The sequence below is a fragment of the Trichechus manatus genome, unplaced genomic scaffold (assembly GCF_000243295.1).
Source record: "Trichechus manatus latirostris isolate Lorelei unplaced genomic scaffold, TriManLat1.0 scaffold00205, whole genome shotgun sequence".
NCBI lineage: Eukaryota > Metazoa > Chordata > Mammalia > Sirenia > Trichechidae > Trichechus > Trichechus manatus.
In genome coordinates, this window is record NW_004444141.1 from 3,528,764 (window position 1) to 3,548,322 (window position 19,559).

The window sequence follows — 19,559 nt, forward strand, 5'->3', positions numbered from 1 at the left end:
AAATTTTTCAGCATAGAGGAGTAAGCACTTCCAGCATTGCATCCATTGGTTGAAACATCTCTGTTGGTATTCCGTCAATTCCTGGAGCCTTGTTTTTCGCCAGTGCCTTCAGTGCAGCTTGGACTTCTTCCTTCAGTACCATAGGTTCTTGATCATATGTTACCTCCTGAAATGGCTGAATGTCAAACAATTCTTTTTGGTACAGTGACTCTTTGTATTCTTTCCACCTTCTTTTGATGCTTCCTGCATCGTTCAATATTTTGCCCATAAACCAAAACCAAACCTGTTGCTGTCAAGTCAGTTCTGAGTCATAGCGACCCTATAGGGCAGAGGAGAACAGCCCTCATAGGGTTTCCAAGGAGCAGATGGTGGATGCAAACTGTCGACCTTTGGGTTAGCAGCCAAACTCTTAACCACTGTGCCACCAGAGCTTCATCTTGTCCACAGAATCCTTCAACATCGCAACGCGAGGCTTGAATTTTTTCTTCTGTTCTTTTCAGCTTGAGACATACTGAGTGTGCTCTTCCCTTTTGGTTTTTTAACTCCAGGTCTTTGCACATTTCATTATAATACTTTACTTTGTCTTCTCGAGCCACTCTTTGAAATCTTCTCTTCAGCTCTTTGACTTCATTATTTCTTCCATTCACTTTAGCTACTCTGTGTTCAGGAGCAAGTTTCACAGTCACTTCTGACATCCATTTTGGTCTATTCTTTGTAGTTTACTTGAATGCAAATAATTGTATTCAAAGAGAAAAGGATGATGACCAGGTCTTTCAGCTCAGCATAAATAAATAAAAAATATTTTACTCACATACCGTAACATGACGTATTTTTCTAGCTCTAGAAATGATTTCTTCTCTAAGGCACTCCTGCTGTTGAGGAAGCGTTTCTGATGCCAGCAAGCTTTTACAAGGCACTGAACAGAGCTGCATTTACCATAGGGCTCACCACGCTGCCTTCTGCATGGCCCTGGCTCATATTTTCAATGGTAGTTTTTCCAGGGTGGTTGAAGAAGCTAGCCACTTTAGAGCTAAAACTCCTGCAGGTTGTCACACAAAAGCAGAAAATGGATTCAGCTTGAATGTTCCTTAATTAACCTCCAAAAAGACTGACAGCAAAGATTAGCAGAACAGTGTTCACACTGACTTAATACTCTTCCTAATGAACCGATCTTGTATTAAATTGTGACCTTTCCTGAAGTGCTGAGGACTAAAGATATAATGTGGGTGTTTAGCGCATCTGCACAAAATGAGAGCATTAATCTGAGTTTCAGCTGTGTTTCAAATGTGTAAATCTCTTCTAAACAGTGAAATTTTAGCTGTCTCTTAAAGATGCAGCACAAATTTTATAAGGACATATTCCTGAACTTCTTGTGGTGCAAACAATTAATGCCCTTGGCTACTAACCAAAGGGTTGGAGGTTCGAGGTCACCTAGAGGCACCTTGGAAGAAAGGCCCGGTGATCTACTTCTGAAAGATCAGTCATTGAGAACCCTACAGAGCACAGTTCTACTCTGGGACACATGGTTCTCTATGAGTTGGAATCAGCTTGGTAGCAAGTGGTACCGTTCAGAGTCAGCACTGAGAAAGCCTTTGGCTCCACCTGAGATTTCCAGACATTTGCACCTAAGAAAGGCCACTATTGGTTTAGGGCTTGGTCTTCCACTTTGCAGGCATAAAAACTTCATTTTAGAATTTCTTCCAGGCATAATCTAGCTTTGGAGAAACAGTCCACTTTTTAAAATTGAGATTGCCCTAAGTTACAAAGTTACAAAAAGATTTATTTATTTTTGGTCAGGAAATAGTTGATTGGCTGATTCCTCATCTGGTGTACCCATTACTACAGACAAGGACACAGCAGTCAGAGAAAAAAATGTTGGAAAGCTGGGCTGAGTATTTCATCCACATTGTGTGACAGCTGGACCATTTTCCTGCTTCAACTGCATAACTTTCAGTGACTGAAAATTGGCAACCCTCAAAAACTGTATCTCGTGCTTGACCAATTGTCAATCCACATTTGCTGAAAAATGAATAAAAATTTATTAAATTTCAATGCAACATTATCCAGAGATTCCATCTCATGATTTACTCCAACCAAGAAATCTTTTAAGGAACAAATTTCTTCTTCCCTAAACTTGTGCTGTATATTGTCTAGATCAAAATTTTGAGTGTGAATTTACTTAAAACAGAGGACAACACTGTATTTGTTTATACTTGATCATTTTGGGGGAGTGTTTTTCTGTTCTGGTGTGTGTGCACTGTGCAATTGCCTTGTCTTTCACTATATTGAAAAGCTTCCTGTGAGCAGGTATGGTTGGTCTCTTTGTTTTGTGTTATTTTTGGAAACCTTGCTATAGTGCTTCCCACATCATAGGCCCTCAGTAAAATGCGAATGATAAAAATAAAAAAATAAATAAAGATCCCAAACCAAAGTGTTGTGCCTGAATGCAGGAAGAATAACTCTTTACAGTAGCAAATACACAGCAGAGACATTTGACTTAATGAATCAAAGAGGAAGACATTTTTATTTTCTTATTTCTCTTTGTGTTATTTGTGTGGAGAAGTACACAGCAGAGGTAATTAAGTGACTCTCAGAAGACCAGCAAAAAGGATCCATTAAGGTCAGCTATGACAATTCAGGGGCCCTGGCAGTGCAGTAAAGAGCTCATCTGCTAACCAAAAGGTCAGCAGTTCAAATCCACAAGGCACTCCTAGGAAACCCTAGTGGGTAGTTTACTCCATCCTGTAGGGTCACCATGAGTTGGAATGAACTCTATGGCAAGGGTTTTTGTTTTTTGTTTTTTCTGTTTATGGCAGTTCTACTCTGTCACATGGGGTCCCTAGGAGTCCAAATATACTCGACGGCATCTGACAGCAACAAAAAAAATAACATGTTGAGGAGTCCCTGGGTGGTATAAACAGTTAACACACTCGCGTGCTAATTGAAAGGTTGGCAGGTCAAGTCCACCCAAAGGCATCTTGGAAGAAAGGCCTTGAGATTTACTTCCAAAAAAGCGGCCACTGAAAACCTGTGGAGCACAGTTGTACTTTGACACACACGGGGTGACTGTGAGTCAGAGTTGACTCCACGGCCACTGTTTTTTGCAGCATGTTGAGGAGAGGGTGAGTGACGTGGGGGAGGGCTGCACTCTCTCACCTGAAGAGAGTTCCTGGCTCTGAAAGTCAGACAATGGTTAGGCTAGAGACGAGCCAGATGAGACAAACGTGGTGTTTTTGTTCTTCTGCATTCACTCCTCACGTATCTGCAGTTTCAGAGACAGCGGCCATGGTAAGGAAAGGGTGACTAATCAAAATAAAATGTGAGGCAAATTTAAAGTAGAAAATTCACTGTGTAGACATGGAATTGCTTGACTCCCTCACTTCGCTCTTCCGCAGTCCTCCTCGAGCCTGTCCACTTAGGCACACACGAAAGCAGCTAGGACAAGGGAGACTTTCACATGCTTAACATTAAAACATATATTTGTTAAGGTGTTGTTTGTGGAAGCACTGAGGCTGTTTAATTTGTTGATTTAAAGTTTCATTTGTTTCCTTTATTCTCTTTGTTTAATCTCAGCCCTTCGCAATCCTTGATGATAAAAGAGAAGTAAGCTGTTTCAGGCACTATCCAGTTTTCCCTTCCTTGCCAAGTGTTCCTGTCTTTTTCACATGGGAACTCGGTCTACAGTGGTCTTCCCTGCGCCCACTGACACTTGGACTACGAGGTGCTGTCTATGTGAAGAACACATTGTGGAAAACAAGAAAACTGGAATACGTAAAATAAGGCTTTACATAACCTGGTTTTTGCCTGACCTGGTTATCTGTCAACATAAAAGAAGAAAAGCCAGGCTTTTCCCAGTCCGTATCAGATAACTATATCACAGAGGTCATATCCAGCAGTTGAACTCACAAGAGCAACTTATCTTACATAGGGGAAAACGTTTGGATGACTTATCTGTCTCAGCCATGTATCTCTGAAATGAGAACCCTCAATCCAAGTGGCAGTCTGGTATTATAAAAGAGTAGCCCAGAAGCACTACTACATAGGACAGTGCTAGACACACAGCATTCTAACTAAATAAAAGTTTTCATAATAAATTACAATGGCAATATTGTGAAGTGGGTATTCTAAAACCTTCCCATCATAAACACTTATAAATGCTGAATAAAATATAATAAACATTCTTTTAAACGTAGGGATATCTCCAAGGAAACAGAATAAAGCAGAGAAACCAAAAGCAAAGTGCTTGGCAAATGAGCTAATGCTGTGGTTCCCCAGAGTGGGTTGCATTTGATGATGCCCGTGCAGGACAAGCAGAAATAAGGAGAAGCAGAACTAAGACCCTAGCATAAAGCCTGGGCCCTAGAAGTGAAGTGTGAGCTAGAATAAAATTCATCCTCTGATTTCTCTTGTTTTTGTTTCTGTCTGGGCACTGGAAGGGAAAAAGGTTTCTATTGGGTTGTCTAACATGTAGATTTGGGGTTCTAATTGATACTATCTATTTGGTATTGGAACTCCCCAAATAAAAATACAATTAACATAAAAATTGGACCTGGCAATTTTAAGTGTAAAACTTCTCCGAGGCGGCAATCCTTCAACCCAGTCTTTCCACACGTAACATCCCACTGCAAATGAGTTCATACTTCAAAACTGCTAAGCACAAGGAAATACTATACCAAGTCCAGTAAGAAGCAGCTAAAGCAATATACAGGAGATTCGGACATTTGAAGATTTTCAATAATAGAACTGTACAATAAATATGATAAAATAAATGTTTAATTACTAAATATGTAAAAGAAGATCTAAATGTCAGAAAACAATAAGGCAAAACAGGAAGGAAAAGAAAAACATGCAAAAAGTCTACACAGAACTGCTCAAAATGAAGAATATAGTTATTGAAATTAACAAAAAATCATTGGATAGGTTAAATAGCAAATTAGACATAGTTACAGAGGTAAGTAGTCAACTGGTAGATTTGAGCTAAGAATAGAAATTAATGAAGTAGAAAATGAAAGTAATAGAAATTACCAAAAGAAAAACCAGAAGAGAAAGCCAAAATAATAATAAAATAGAAAAACTCCTGGAAAGATAGACTGAGAGAGAAAAGGAGAGAAAGCAGACAAATAAGCATTATTAGGAATAAAAAAGGAACATAAATAAAAGTACCATAGACACTTCAAAATCTTGAGAAGAGTTAAACAAATTTATGTCATTAATTTGAAAATATAGATGAGATGGATAATTAGGGAAAACAAAACTTACTAAAACTGACTTAAGAAGAAGTAGAAAATATAAATATACCTAATATATACCTATGTAAATACAGTCATACGTCACATATTGTCCATTCAAGCAATGCACAACTGGTGCACAATGTGGTCCAGTGTGTCCTCCAGGGGATGCCCACAGCCCGACTTGGCAGTGAGCCCACCTGCCAACCCCACCAGCTTCTGTGATCCCACCTGCTCCAGGTGCTCCAGTTACTGGGAAGAGTGGGTGCCCAATCTTGTTTCTGAGCACCCAAGGTGGGCAGGCATTATGAGGCCTGGCCAGAGTTTGGCCACCAAGACCACTCCCCTGCTGCCCGGCCCATGACCAGAGCCTCCCTGCTGTGACCTTCATGGGGCTGCAGGGTCACACACCAGGAGGACCCAGCTGAGCACTCATCTATGGCATCTGCAGCAGGAGCTGCTTGGGCCACTTGCTGCACAGCAGCCCCTGGGCCTGTGTGCCTGGGAGCCTCAGGCCCCACAGACTCAGGTGCTGGCACAATGTCCAAATCACATAATGTCCCATTTTACAGAATGTATTGTAGACATTAAGTGATGAATGACTGTATACTTAGTAAATCACTAGGCAGAAATTGAGCTATATAAAAAACCCGGGCCTGGAGCGGGGGGCCAAGATGGTGGAATAATCAGATGCTTCATGTTGTCCCTCTTACAACAAAGACAAAACAAGTGAATCAGATATATATGACAATCTAGGAACCCTAAGCATTAAAGACAAAGCTGAAGAACTGGACTGAGCAACAGGTGGAAGGAGAAACAATTCAAAAACAGCAGAAACAGGGAATTATAGATCACTAGATCGCTGGTGTCCTCCTAGCTGGGTCTGCACAGTGCAGACATACTGAGGCAAGCAGCAGCATCCCACTCCAACTGAAACCCACCACATCTGGTGCAGCTAAGCAACAACGACTCTGCCCACACCTCCAGAACCAAACAGGGGTGACAACAGAGCTGAAAAAGTTAAGTGCAAGTTCCCAACATACCACACACATCATACCCCTTCCCCCACCAGAGCTCCACAGCCAAGGAGCACTCCTTCTCCTCATCTATCCCCCTTCCCACTCTGACACCAGTCCAGCAGCATTAAACACTGCCACACACTCTAAACCAGGAACTCATGCCCCAGTCCAGAGGCACCCCATCCTTCGCCAAGCCCCTGGCATAGGGAGTACAAGGACTTGCAGTGTCTTCATCCCCCGCCGATAATCTGCACCAGCGCCTTGCTGCCGACCTGTCATGGCATGCCCTCATTAGGACATTGATGGAGTTGAGACAAAGATTTTAATGCAGCACTACAGGCGGGTGGGTGGACCAATGGAAATTCCTCCCCCAATGTTAAAGAGGCCTAAACAAGTCAGTCCTATTCACCCCATTTGGGAGGTATTTAATGATGGGAATTCCCACCTGGGACCACTTGAAGCAGAGGCTCAGCTAGTTGATCAAGATAAGAATTGATGAGGGGGTCAGGGTCTTCTGGTCCAGTCCCCAGCAGGGGACCCAAGGCCATATGCAAATGTGTGAGTGAAATGGCCTGGGAGTGAGGAAGAGACCTTCTTGGGGCTCCTGGACACAGGAACCCAATGTACTGTAATCCCAAAACCTGTCAATAAAATCTCTACAGGGCCTAAGGTTAGACTGGGGGGGACATGGGGATGCAACAGTTGCTGAGACTAAGGTGAAAGTTTGGATGAGAACTGGAAGATTTACACAGATCTTGTATGAAGTAGTTGCATCTCCCTTACCTGAATGTATGACTGATATGGATATTATGTCTAATTGGGGAACACTCCCTCTACCTGATATTGTAAAACTGAAGGCATGTGTAAGTCTGCCCTTAGGCCAGTATTGATTGGACATGCTAAATGAGAACCTTTAGAATTGCCCAAACCCACTCAGGTTCTTAATTTGAAACAGTATAGGATATCTGGTGGACAAAAGGAGATTACTGCTTTGATTAAAGTGATGCTAAAGGCTAGAGTATTGATGCCAGCAAATTCTCAGTAAAATAGCCTGTATGATCCATGAAAAAAGGCAGATGCTCATGGAGGCTGACAGTAGACTATCGAGGCCTAAATAAAATAGTGCCACCTGTGGCTTCAGCTGTTCTAGACATGATATCAATTGTGCAGAAAATACAGCAGACTAAAGGTGACTGGTAATCAGTGATTGATCTTGCAAATGCCTTTTTCTCCATACCAATCCAGGAAGAGAGTCAGCCGAAGTTTGTTTTCATGTGGGAATGATCTCAACTTACTTTCACTGCGTTGCCACAGGGTTACCCAAATTTACTAGTTTACTGTCATAGTTTGGTTAGAAGAGACTTGGACTTGGTGAGGATCTCAAGTATAATGATAAATTATGTTAATATAAAACACCAAAAACAGGCTAAGGCTGATTTGAATACAGTGGTGGCCCACATGACCAAGAGAGGCTGGTTAAACAATTCAGCAAAAATTCAGGGCCCTGCCCAAATGGGGAAACTCCTGGGAATAAGTTGAGCAGGAGCCACCTGTGACACTCTGCAGGCTATTAAGAATAAGTTGTTGTCACTACCTACCCCCAAGACTAAGCAAGAGGCCCAACGTTTGTTTGGTTTATTTGGATTTTGGAGAATGCATATTCCACTTCTGGGAATATTGTTGGCTCCCATCCATAAAACTACTCGGGAGAAAACTACATTTGAATGGGGGCCAGAGAAACATCAGGCTATATCTGAATTACAAAAAGTGGTCTCACTCTCCCTGCCTTTAGGCCCTTATGATCCACATTCAGACATGGCTTTGGAGGTGTCAGCCACACGTGCTTATGCAGACTGGAGCTCATGGCAAAAACTTGAGAATATCACCTGTCTTAGTTATCAAGTGCTACTATAACAGAAATACCACAAGTGGATGCCTTCAATAAACAGAAGTTTATTCTCTCACAGTCTATCTAGTAGGCTAGAAGTCCGAATTCAGGATGTCAGCTTCAGGGGAAGGCTTTCTCTCTCTGTTGGCTCTGGAGGAAGGTCCTTGTCATCAATATTCCTCTGATAAAGGAGCCTCTCAGTGCAGGAATCTTGGGTCCAAAGGACATGCTCTGCTCTCAGTGTTGCTTTCTTGGTGGTATGAGGTCCCCAAGTCTCTCTACTAGCTTGTCTCTTTTATATCTCAAAAGAGATTGACTTAAGACACAACCTTATCTTGTAGATTGAGTTCTGACTGATTAATATAACTGCTGCTAATCCCACCTCATTAACATCATAGAGGTAGGATTTACAACTCATAGGAAAATCATATAAGATGACAAAATGATGGACAATCACACATTGCTGGGAATCACGGACTAGCCAAGTTGACACACATTTTGGGGGGACACAATTCAATCCATAACACCCCTACAGTGACCACTGGGATTCAGGACTAGAAAGTTTCCAGGTGCTGCAGCACGATACATATCATCTGAAAGGCAATTACTTCCTGCTATCAGGCACTGATTGAGACTGTCTCAATGACAGAAGGACATAAAATCATTATGAGACCTGAAATACCTACAATATCTTGGGTTATGTCAGAGAAACACTCTAATAAGGAAGGCAGTGCCCAAAATAATAAAATGGAAATGGTTCATACAAAAACAAGCTAATGAAGGAATGCAAGGCGGTACCCACCGTATCCATGAGCAGGTAGTCTCTTTTCCCATAGGTCCTACCCTAGAACCACCTGAGAAGCTGCCAGAGCCCATTGCTACATGGACAGTGCCTATGAACAACTTTCTGCTGACCAGCAGAAGGCTGCATGGTTCATGGATGGCAGTTCCAGGGTATATGGACAACATGTGAAGTGGAAAGCTGTTACATTAAGACCAGGTGGAAAGACTCTGATTGAAGAAGGTAAGAACAGGTTAACTCAATGGGCTGAACTGCATGCTGTCTTCCTAGCCATGATGGAAGAACTACACAACAGTGACAGCCCATATCTTTGGATTTTTACCAATTCACAGGCAGTGACCAACAGTCTGGCTATGTGGTCAGGCAAACAGGCAATGGAAAATTTTTACTATTAAGGGGTCACTCGTGTAGGGAATGAACCTATGGAAAACACTCTGGGAACTCAGAGGGTGCATCAGAGTAGGACATGTCAACGCCCATCAGAAAAACTCCCTTCCTGGATCAGAAGGTGATTGGAATCAGCAAGTGGAACTGTTAGTACACTCACTTGAGGTGGCCAATTACTCCATGGAATGAGTGGGCATGGGGGTGCTGCAGCAATGCAGAGATGGGCTGAATTTAGATACATCCCTCTTGCACCCTCTGAGGCACAAAATGCCAATAAGGACTACTTTGTCTGCCAGCAAGAAAGACAGAGGTTGCAGATGGCTATGGGGCAGATTCCCTGGTAGGGGGAAGGTCCTGCACATAGCTGGCAAGTTGATTATATTGGACCAATGATGCTGGTGGCTCCAGGTGGCTACAAACGGGTTCTTATAGGAATAAATACTTACTCTGGACGAGGTTTTGCATATCCCGTGACATGCAAATGCCAAAAACACCATTAACGGATTGGAACAAAAGATATCGTACCAATTTGGGCCACCAAGTTATATTTCATCGTACTAAGGAACATACTTTACAGCCCACAGGGTGCAGCAATGGGCCAAGAAACATCATATTTAATGGACATACCAGGTTGCATACCACCTTCAGAGTAATGGTTTGATAGAGAATTGGAATTGGCAACTGAAACATTTCCTATCTAAAAGGGAGATAAAGTCATGAAGGGTGTTTCACGCACCTTCACGAGTGTGTGTTCACACTCAACGTGAGGGGTTCAAAGGGAAGATCAACCACTGGACAGATTCCTACACTTCGCTGGTGCTACTGTACAATTCTCCCCACCTCACCTAAAATCGCTTTTTTCCTGCCAGATGCTGTGGTTCCAGGACCAGGGATGCAGCTGTGGGTGCTGGAAACAGGGGTGATCCTTAAGCAAGAGATGGTAACTATACCCCTGAACATGTACACCAGAATTCCTAAGGGCCTGATGGGATGGATTGTACCTTCTCCCCATCTAGAAAAATTAGGGTTGGCTGTGAATACTGCTGTACTGCCTAGTGGTTGAGATAGCCCACTTGTGTTGTACCTACCCAACATGAATGGGAGTGACTGAGCGGGAAGCACTTGGGAGACTGGTCTTACTACAAAATACATAAAACGAACTCTAACAGCATTGGAAAGGGAAATAGACAGTTCCACAGTAATAGTAGGAGACTTCAACACACCAATTTCAGTGAAGGAGAGAACATCTAGAAACTAAGTAAAGATACAGATGATCTAACTACCACAATCAACCAACTAGACCTCATAGACATATATAGAACACTTGGAAACTGTACCTTCTTTTCCAACACACATGGAACATTCTCCAGAATAGACCAGTTTGGATAAACAAATTATGGTACATAGCACAATGGAATATTACCCAACAACAAAGAACAATGATAAATCTGCGAAACATCTCACAACACAGATGAATCTGGAGGGCATTAGGCTGAGTGAAATAAGTCAATCACAAAAGGACAAATACTGTATGAGACCACTATTATAAAAACCAAGGAAAGGTTTACACACAGAAAAAAAACATTATTTGATGGTTATGAGGGTGGGGAGGGAGGGGGACGAGAAATCACTAGATAGTAGAAAAGTGTCAAATTTGGCTAAGGGAAGGACAACACACAAAATAGGGGAAGTCAGCACAACTTGACCAAGGCAAAGTCATAGACTTCCTAGACACATCCAAACACCTTGAGGGACTGAGTTGCTGGGGCTGAGGCTGGGAACCATAGTCTCGGGAGACATCTAGGTCAATTGGCATAATGTAGTTCATAAAGAAAATGTTCTACATCCCACTTTGGTGAGTAGGGTTTGGGGTCTTAAAAGCTTGCGAGTTGCCATCTGAGGTACATCTACTGGTCCTATTTCGTCCAGAGCAAAGGAGAATAAAAAAAAAATCAAAGACCCAAGAGGACTAAACGACCACATGAACCAAGGACTCCATCCGTCTGAGGCCAGAATAACTAGATGGTGCCTGGCTACCACCAAAGACTGCTCCGACAGGGATCACAATAGAGAGTCCCAGGCAGAATAGGAGAAAAATGTAGAACAGAATTGAAATTCACAAAAAAAGACCAGACTTACTGGTCTGACAGAGACTGGAGGAACCCCTGAGACTATGGCCTCTGGACACTCTGCTAACTCAGAACTGAAACCACTCCTGAAGCTGGCTTTTCAGGCAAAGATTAGACAGGCCTATACCCACACATGAGGAATGTGCTTCTTAGTTCAATCAAGTATATGGGACCAAATGGGCAGCTCCTGCCCAAAAGTAAGACAAGAAGGTAAGAAGGGAATAGGAAAACTGGATGCATGGACACACGGAACCTGGGATGGAAACGGGGAGGGTGCTGTCACACTGTGGGGATTGCAACCAATGTCATAAAACATTATGTGTATAAATTTTTAAGTGAAAAATTGAGCTGTAAACTTTCACCTAAAGCAAAATATAATTAAAAAACAAAACAAAACAAAAAAATCCAGGCCTGGGTGGTTTTGTAGTTTTAATAAACCTCCAATAACAAATCACTTCATTCTTATTTAAAAATTTCTAAGGGGAAAAAAAAGACGATAGCATCCCAATTCATTTAATGAGGCTAGTGTAACTGATTCTAAGAACTGACAAATATCTAATGGGGCAGACAAATATCTAATGGGGCGGACAACTTAAAGCTCCATCTCACTTACAAATACAAAACAGTACTACATGAAAGAGTCTCAAATTTAACCAAGACATTTATAACAAATATGCCATGATCAAGTAAGCTTATTCAAACGTTTAAGGATGAGTGGCACAAATGGTTTGCACTCAGTGACTAACCTAAAGGTTGGTGGTTCAAAGTCACCCAGCTGCCCTGTGGAAGAAAGGCCTGGCAATCTGCTTCCATAAAGAGTACAGACAAGAAAACCCTATAGGGCAGTTCTACTCCGACACACATGGAGTTGCATAGGTCAGAATCAACTTGACAGCAACAGGTTCTTTAACGCTAGTAAATCTGAAAACGCAATTCACTACCTTAGCAGATTAAAGGAAAAGGGCCGTAAGGCCTTTTCAACAGATGTAAAACTGTTTTTATAAATATAACACTTAATTATTGACAAAAACTTTTCCAAAGTAGGTATTTTCTTAACCTGATAAAATGTTACCAGCATTCTACAGCATACACTATTCTAAATGGTGAGGCATTACAAATAGTTCCTTCGAAGTCAGAAAAAACACAAGGATGCCTACTATAATGCCAATTGATCTATTCAACATTATATAAATGTCCTCTACAGTATAGTAAGACAAGGAAAAAAAAGCAATAAAAGATGTAAGAATTCTCAATGAAGAAAAAAACAAAAGCAAAAAAACCTATGATGGATGTAAGAGCAATGACTGAGCAATGACTGAGCAGGTCCCAGAGACTGCAGGTCACTAACGTCAATTTCGTAAAGGTGTGCCATCAGATAGATTAATCAGCACCGACTGAGGGTATGTTTCGCTGAAGAAGTACTTTAAATCTTCGTTTAGCCAGATGAATAGTCTCTGAAGTACTTCAGCCACGCGTTGTTGTTTTAGGTGCCGTCAAGTCGATTCTGACTCACAGCGACCCTACAGGACAGAGAACTGCCCGATAGGGTTTCCGAGGTGGATTCAAACTGCCGACCTTTGGGTTAGCATCTGGTTAGCAGCTGAGCTCTTAGCCACTACAACACCAGGGCTCCACATTCAGCCATGTAGTACTTGGTATTATCTGAGGAGCTAATGTATCCTGTTACCCAGATGATATGAGGAAAGTCAACTTTTTAGTTTAAATATTAGAAGCCATACTGTGCTTTTTAAAGCCAAGGTTGTGAAATAAAAGCATTCAGTTTTTCAACCATAAATGCTGTTGATCAATGCCTCACACACATTCTAATTCGTAATCTTTAAAGACAGAAGCAAAGTGTTCTAAGCACCAGACTCTCAATGCAAAGTGCTTGAGCAGGCTGACAAAGCACTCTTTTCTTAACTTAGTTGGCTAGAAAAATACCCTTCCATGCTGCATGTAAATATTTTTTAAGGTTGGCTATGAGTAGCCCTGGTTGGCACAGTGGTTAAGAGTTCGGCTGCTAACCAAAAGGTTGGCAGTTCAAATCCACCAGCTGCTCCTTGGAAACCCTATGGGACAGTTCTACTCTGTCCTACAGGGTCTCTATGAGCTGGAATTGATTCCACAGCAATGGGTTTGGTTTGGTTTTTGGTATGAGTAGGACTAGAAAGTATGACTGAGGAAAAATGTGATACCTTGCTCCTAGACATAAAAGCCTTCTTTTTAACGTCAACTGGCTATTCCCTCCTCACAAACAGGATAGTTTTATGCCCTGCAGTTTTCACAAAGGGCCCTTAACTCTTCTCTGGTGTGGCCTGACCATGGGGGAGATGGGAAGGGAAGGTCTGGGAAGTGATGACCGATACAGGCACAGAAAGACAACGCCTTCAAACATCTGGACCGCAGAGCAGGCAAGCGATTGATCAGCTCGATTACAGAGCTCCCACAAAGTTCTGAAAGGAGGGACAGTGTTTTCTCTGATCCTCAGTCAGCAGGACAAGATACCTGGAGTCTAAATGTCACATCTTAAAGATTTCTCTTTAGCTTCGTTGTGGAGACTGCAAGAAGGAAGAGAAAAAGAAACCAGACTTAGGTAGCTGTACGACCAATGAATATTTTTACATGGAAGGCATGAAGCAGGGCCATGTGAATTGGAAAATAATTTTAAAAGCCTGTATGACTAAGATCAAATTTATTTAAATAGTCTTTCTTTAGTAATGCATTTTAATATGGCTAATTCAGTCAGAGTCTTCATTATGGTATATGAATAGCATATAAAATTGAGATTTAAAAATAGCCTGCTTACATTTAATGAATGTATTTTAATAAAATTATATTCATAAAAAGAACTGAGTTGTTAAGCTGAAAATTGAAATCTTCAGACCCATGATGTGAAAAGGTCTCTACTTTTTGGCCCTAAAGAATTTAGTTGAAGGAGCTGCAGGGAGTCTCTGCAACTGTTCTGAAGGTTTCAGTTAACTTAACTTTTACAATCAATGTCACTGTTAAATTCTTTGCTGAGACTGAAGATCAAACCAATCTAACGCTGACCTGCAGGGTTTTAGCTTTTGCAGAGGCCACCTAATAGGCAGCAGAGACCTGGCCACATCCTGGACCTGGGTACAGTGGCCAAGTGGGCCAAACCACTTTCTGCCGAGCTGACTCCAACTCATGGCGACCCCATGTGTGTCAGAGTAGAACTGCGATCCAAAGGATTTCAAAGGCTGATTTTTTGGAAATACATCTCCAGGCCTTAATTCTGAGGTGCCTCTAGGTGGACTTAAACCTCTCACCTTTCAGTTAGCAGCCGAGCACTACTGTTTGCATCATTGAGGGACCCAAATCTTAGTTACATGCTTACATTTCTGGATATCTATTACCCAGTATTGAGCACTGGATTTCTAGTATCGGGAAAGGTAAGGTAACACTAGGCAACATCTAGTTACTTTGGTCACTCGGTATATGGTATGTATCCCATTTAATCTTCATTAGCATCATCACTGTTTAACAGCCATCAGCAAGCTCTCTAGAGTTGTCCTAGATGAAGAGCCCACACATGAGAGAACCAGAATTTAATAGTCAGACGCCATGGTGTGAAGTATAAAGCGCACTTTGACTCTGGGGACTCAGGCAGCCTTTCATGTCATAAAACAAAAAACAAACAAACACAGTTGCCATTGAGTCGATTCTGACCCTTGCTGACCCCATGTGTGTCAGAGGAGAACAGTGCTCTGCACAGTTGTCAATGGCTGTAATCCTTTGGAAGGAGATCGCCTTTCTCTGGGTGAACTCAAACCACCAACTTTTCAATTAACAGCTGAGCGCTTAACTGTTTGTACCACCTAGGGACTCCTTTCATAGCACAGGTGAGACTTTGACTGGACTTCCAAGGACAGGCAGGGTTAATAAAGGCTAAGAGGAGGGAGAAGAGCATTTTCCATGACAGGCTGGGGCCACCTGCTGGGGAGGGGTCAACGGACTGGCCTGGAGTCTTAAAGCCGGTAGAATACGGTAAAGGAGGTCGGTCGCCCCAAGGTTATTTGTTATTGAATGAAATGGCAAGCTGAATAATTGAGACTTTAACTCAGGGTGCGTGGATCAGTCCCTTAGTATGAGTGTGGCCAATATGCCGCATTATTTGGTCCAAGGAACAATTCCTTCTTTGGTGGGTCATAGTAATCTCTTAGCTGAGCTTTTGGAGACTTAAGAATAAAGCACTTGAAGAGCTGTAAACTGGTTTTATTTTGCTAATTGGAACTTCAGAGGACTGTGAAAAGGGAGTAGTCCCCCAACTGGGTAGCAGAATGTGACAAAAACCCATTGCCGTCAAGTTGATTTCAAAGTGGTTGATTTATAGTGGAGACCCTACGGAGCTTGTTTCTAGTCACCTCTTACCTGTATTCCTTTCCTTCCCTCCTTGGATATGATGTTCTTTCATTTCCTCCACTAATTTTTTGGATAATCCCATTTAATCCTCGCCCATCTTTGATTTTCTCTCTTGAGGCTCACTCTCTCTTTTCTTTCCCTTCTGTTTCCCCCTACTCCCTTACCCAAGTGACTGGACTGGTCATTGGAAAGACTAAGTATATTTAAGCAAATAATTGCAATATTTGTTGAATAACATTTATAAATCTTGTTTTTAATTAAGAAATAAGATACCTTTAATCTTTATAGGTTTCCCGACCCTTACGCCACCACACAGATTAAGCAACCCTTCCATGTTTTTCTCTTGCATCATTGGCTCTTTGTATATATATAAGTTATTCAACCTTTATTGAGATGATATAGATGCCAAATATTTGTTGAGTTGGTACTAATATTAAGTCTTACATAATTCTTTTCCCATATATATATGTACTTCTGCTAACATGGCTTTTTGTTGTGAATCAGTGAGTATTCCATCTTAACTAGAAGATCACCCTAAATATAGGAACTGAGCTAAGAGTCTGACACAAAAGAAACAGAAGTCATCAAACTTATCTAGCAGTTTCAAAAGGTCACAAAGCATCCTTGGTTCTTGATGGGGCAAGTGGAAGGTGCCTAGGCTCTTGATGAAGGCAAAGTTTTGTGTGCTGAGGAGGGACATGGTATGTGTTTAGGAAATGGTGGCAGTGGGTACACAGGTTTGGATGAGAAGAGATATGAGGCTGGAAGACCTGTGAGGAGTGTATTATAATCTACATGGTATATAAAAAAGGTCTGCCTGAACACGAGCACTGTTTTAAAAGTGGAAGGGAAAGAACAGATGGGAGAAAACAAAGAAGTATGTGCAGGAGTTTGAGCTGTTGAATAGGGGTTGGAAGAATGAAGGAGGAGAGACAATGACTGCTAATAGCATTCCTGACAAACTGCTGGTCAAATGCTGTCACTCTACTGTGGTTTAAGCCTTAACGATAATATTAAGTGCTAATATTAAGTTAATTTTAAAGTTAATATTACCTGCAAGTCCTCCTCTGCACTCTGCTCCTGTTAAACAGGTCCTCTAGCCAAATAACCCTCCTTATCACGGCGACCAGGCACAGTGCCTGCTTAGTCCCCAGCAGCAGGCTTCAGTTTTCTTCCAGTCCATGGAATTATTCAAGCAAGCCAATCACATCCTCCCTCCGGAACCAGGGGTCACGTCATCCTCTTAACACTACAAAGCCTGCCTCTCACGGCTCCTGCTGGTTCACTCTACTCCAGAGTGCAACCCTAATGTGGCCCTGTGGTGTGTAGTATCCCACTCCCCCAGACTGTGAATCTATGTGACTAATAAATCGATGTTGATCTCATCTGTCCAGGTTTGGAGTTGTGTGTTAGACATCTCCATAACTGTTGGGCTGAAGTCCTTCCCTCACCACAGAGGTGAAGAGCTGATCATCAAAGCAGACACTCCGAAACCTCAAAATCAAAGCCCGTGGCACTGACATGAACCAGCCCTGTTCTTCTGGGGAAAACATTTCTCTGCCTTTTGGCTACTCCATTCAGAATACCAATTGCCCTGTACGCAACAAGGGATTTTAAACATTGATAATGATAATAAATACATATTTTGTAACTATTATGTATTAACATATGCTATGCAATGGTTCCTCAACCTCGTCACCACTAGGGGCACATTCTAGAGGCAGAGTGATATCGTGGGAAGGTAATGCGTTTGGGGTCCTGATACTGAATCTGTCACGTACTAGCTTTGTACGTTCAAGTCACTTAGCCTAAGTCTCATAGCCGCCATCTTGTAAAGATTCAGTGACACGTGAAAAGGCTTGCCAACTAATAAATAATGGTTGCTTTCTGCACTTTTATTTTTTCCCACGTGCATTCCAGAGCAATCCATATATGAAAGGTTTTCGCTGACAAAACAAATTTAATTAAAAATAAACATTCATTACATTTGCTATCTTTAAATTAAATTTATCTACATTTGTATTATATCTCTATATTTTATACCTTATGTCTATATTTATAGATATATGTATGTATTTATACTATCTAAGCTGGACAATGAATAAGGAAGACCGAAGAAGAATTGATGGCTTTGAATTTATGGTGTTGGCGAAGAATACTGAATATACCGAGGACTGCCAGAAGAACAAACAAATCTGTTCTGGAAGAAGTACAGCCAGAATGTCCTTAGAAGCAAGGATGGTGAGACTACATCTCACATACTTTGGACACGCTGTCAGGAGGGATCAGTCCCTGGAGGAGGACATTGTGCTTGGTAAAGTAGACAGTCAGCGAAAAAGAGGAAGGCCCTAAAGACGGTGCGGTGACACAGTGTCTGCAACAATGGGCTCGACCATAACTACGATTGTGAGGATGGCGCAGGACCGGGCAGTGTTTCCTTCTGTTGTACACAGGGTCAGTCTGAGTTGGAACTGACTCAGTGGCACCTAACAACAACGAGATGTTTGCTCTCTCTATATACACACACACATACACCATACACACAAACACACAAATACATGTATATATATATATATAATGAGATCTAGATGTAGACATATTTACACATCTAGATAAAAACATCAAACTGATAAAGTTAGACATCTGGATAATAGATAAATGTGTAATGAGGACAACTCTACCATTTCGGTTGACATTCAAAATACTGGCTCCCTCTCTAAGATTAACTGATTTAAACTAAAATTTCTATACAGAATAGGACTATTCATTAAACTAATAAACTAAAGCAAAGTTTAAAACTATCACAATAGCTTTTATATATAGGGTAATATCTAAGTTTCAGGTAGAATCAAGACTTTCTTCATTATTAATAAAAGCATTCATAATTTTTATCATCAGCTCTTTAAAACCTCTTCATTAACAAACGGACATCACAATCTGTCTCACAGGATTGTTAGGACGGTAAAGCACAGTGACATACGAAGGACCCAGCACTATTCCTGGCACAGGGTATAAGCTCACAAGACAGGCTGCTACCCGACCCTCTCACGCTCCTCTGTCACTTAACTGTCAAATACCCCTCCTGGTGGAGCATTTTCCACTCCTTGAGTTGTAAATCACCCTCCAGTTTCTCTCCTAACCAGAAGATCCTTTCCTCCCAGGTTCTCCCTCTAACATCCACCACGAGGAAGAAATTGCAGACAATGAGAAACAGTCAAGTGCTGGGGGCTCCAGCTCTCTAGTTCCTTCCTCTGCCTTTCTCACAAGAGTATTCACAGTATTTCCTTTTGTTTTCTCTTTCCTCATAAAGCACAGAATGTTTCTTGAACTGGGAAGACTAAGAACACTTTGCTGCTTTTCTATTTGGAAGGAGGGATTTTGTCATGGTAATTGTGTTTCCCTGGGGAGGAGTGCCATCTTCTTTGAGGGCAGGGAGCTGCCTGTTGGACTTAATTTTCCATATATTTGTTTCTTTTCTGGTTATTCATTTAACAGCCTCGTCTGACAGGTTTCTTTGAGAAACTGGTTCAAAAACTGAGATTAAAGTTCCAAAGTACAGCTTTTAAAAGCAAAACAAAAACAAACGAAAGGAAATAAATCGGGTTTATTATAATGCTTTGGCTTTTCATCATGGAGTTTAATGTTCAGTCACCTCATAGTAAGTGGTGTTGTAAAAGGAACTGCACACACACACACACACACACACACACACACACACAC

At 41.7% G+C, this 19,559-nt stretch overlaps 1 protein-coding gene across 1 annotated transcript in view; it reads right to left on the reverse strand.

The window, feature by feature from the left end:
- The window catches only part of FREM2 (FRAS1 related extracellular matrix 2), a 290,304-nt gene that overhangs the window by 112,200 nt on the left and 158,545 nt on the right, over positions 1–19,559 (reverse strand). The window lies entirely within an intron of this gene.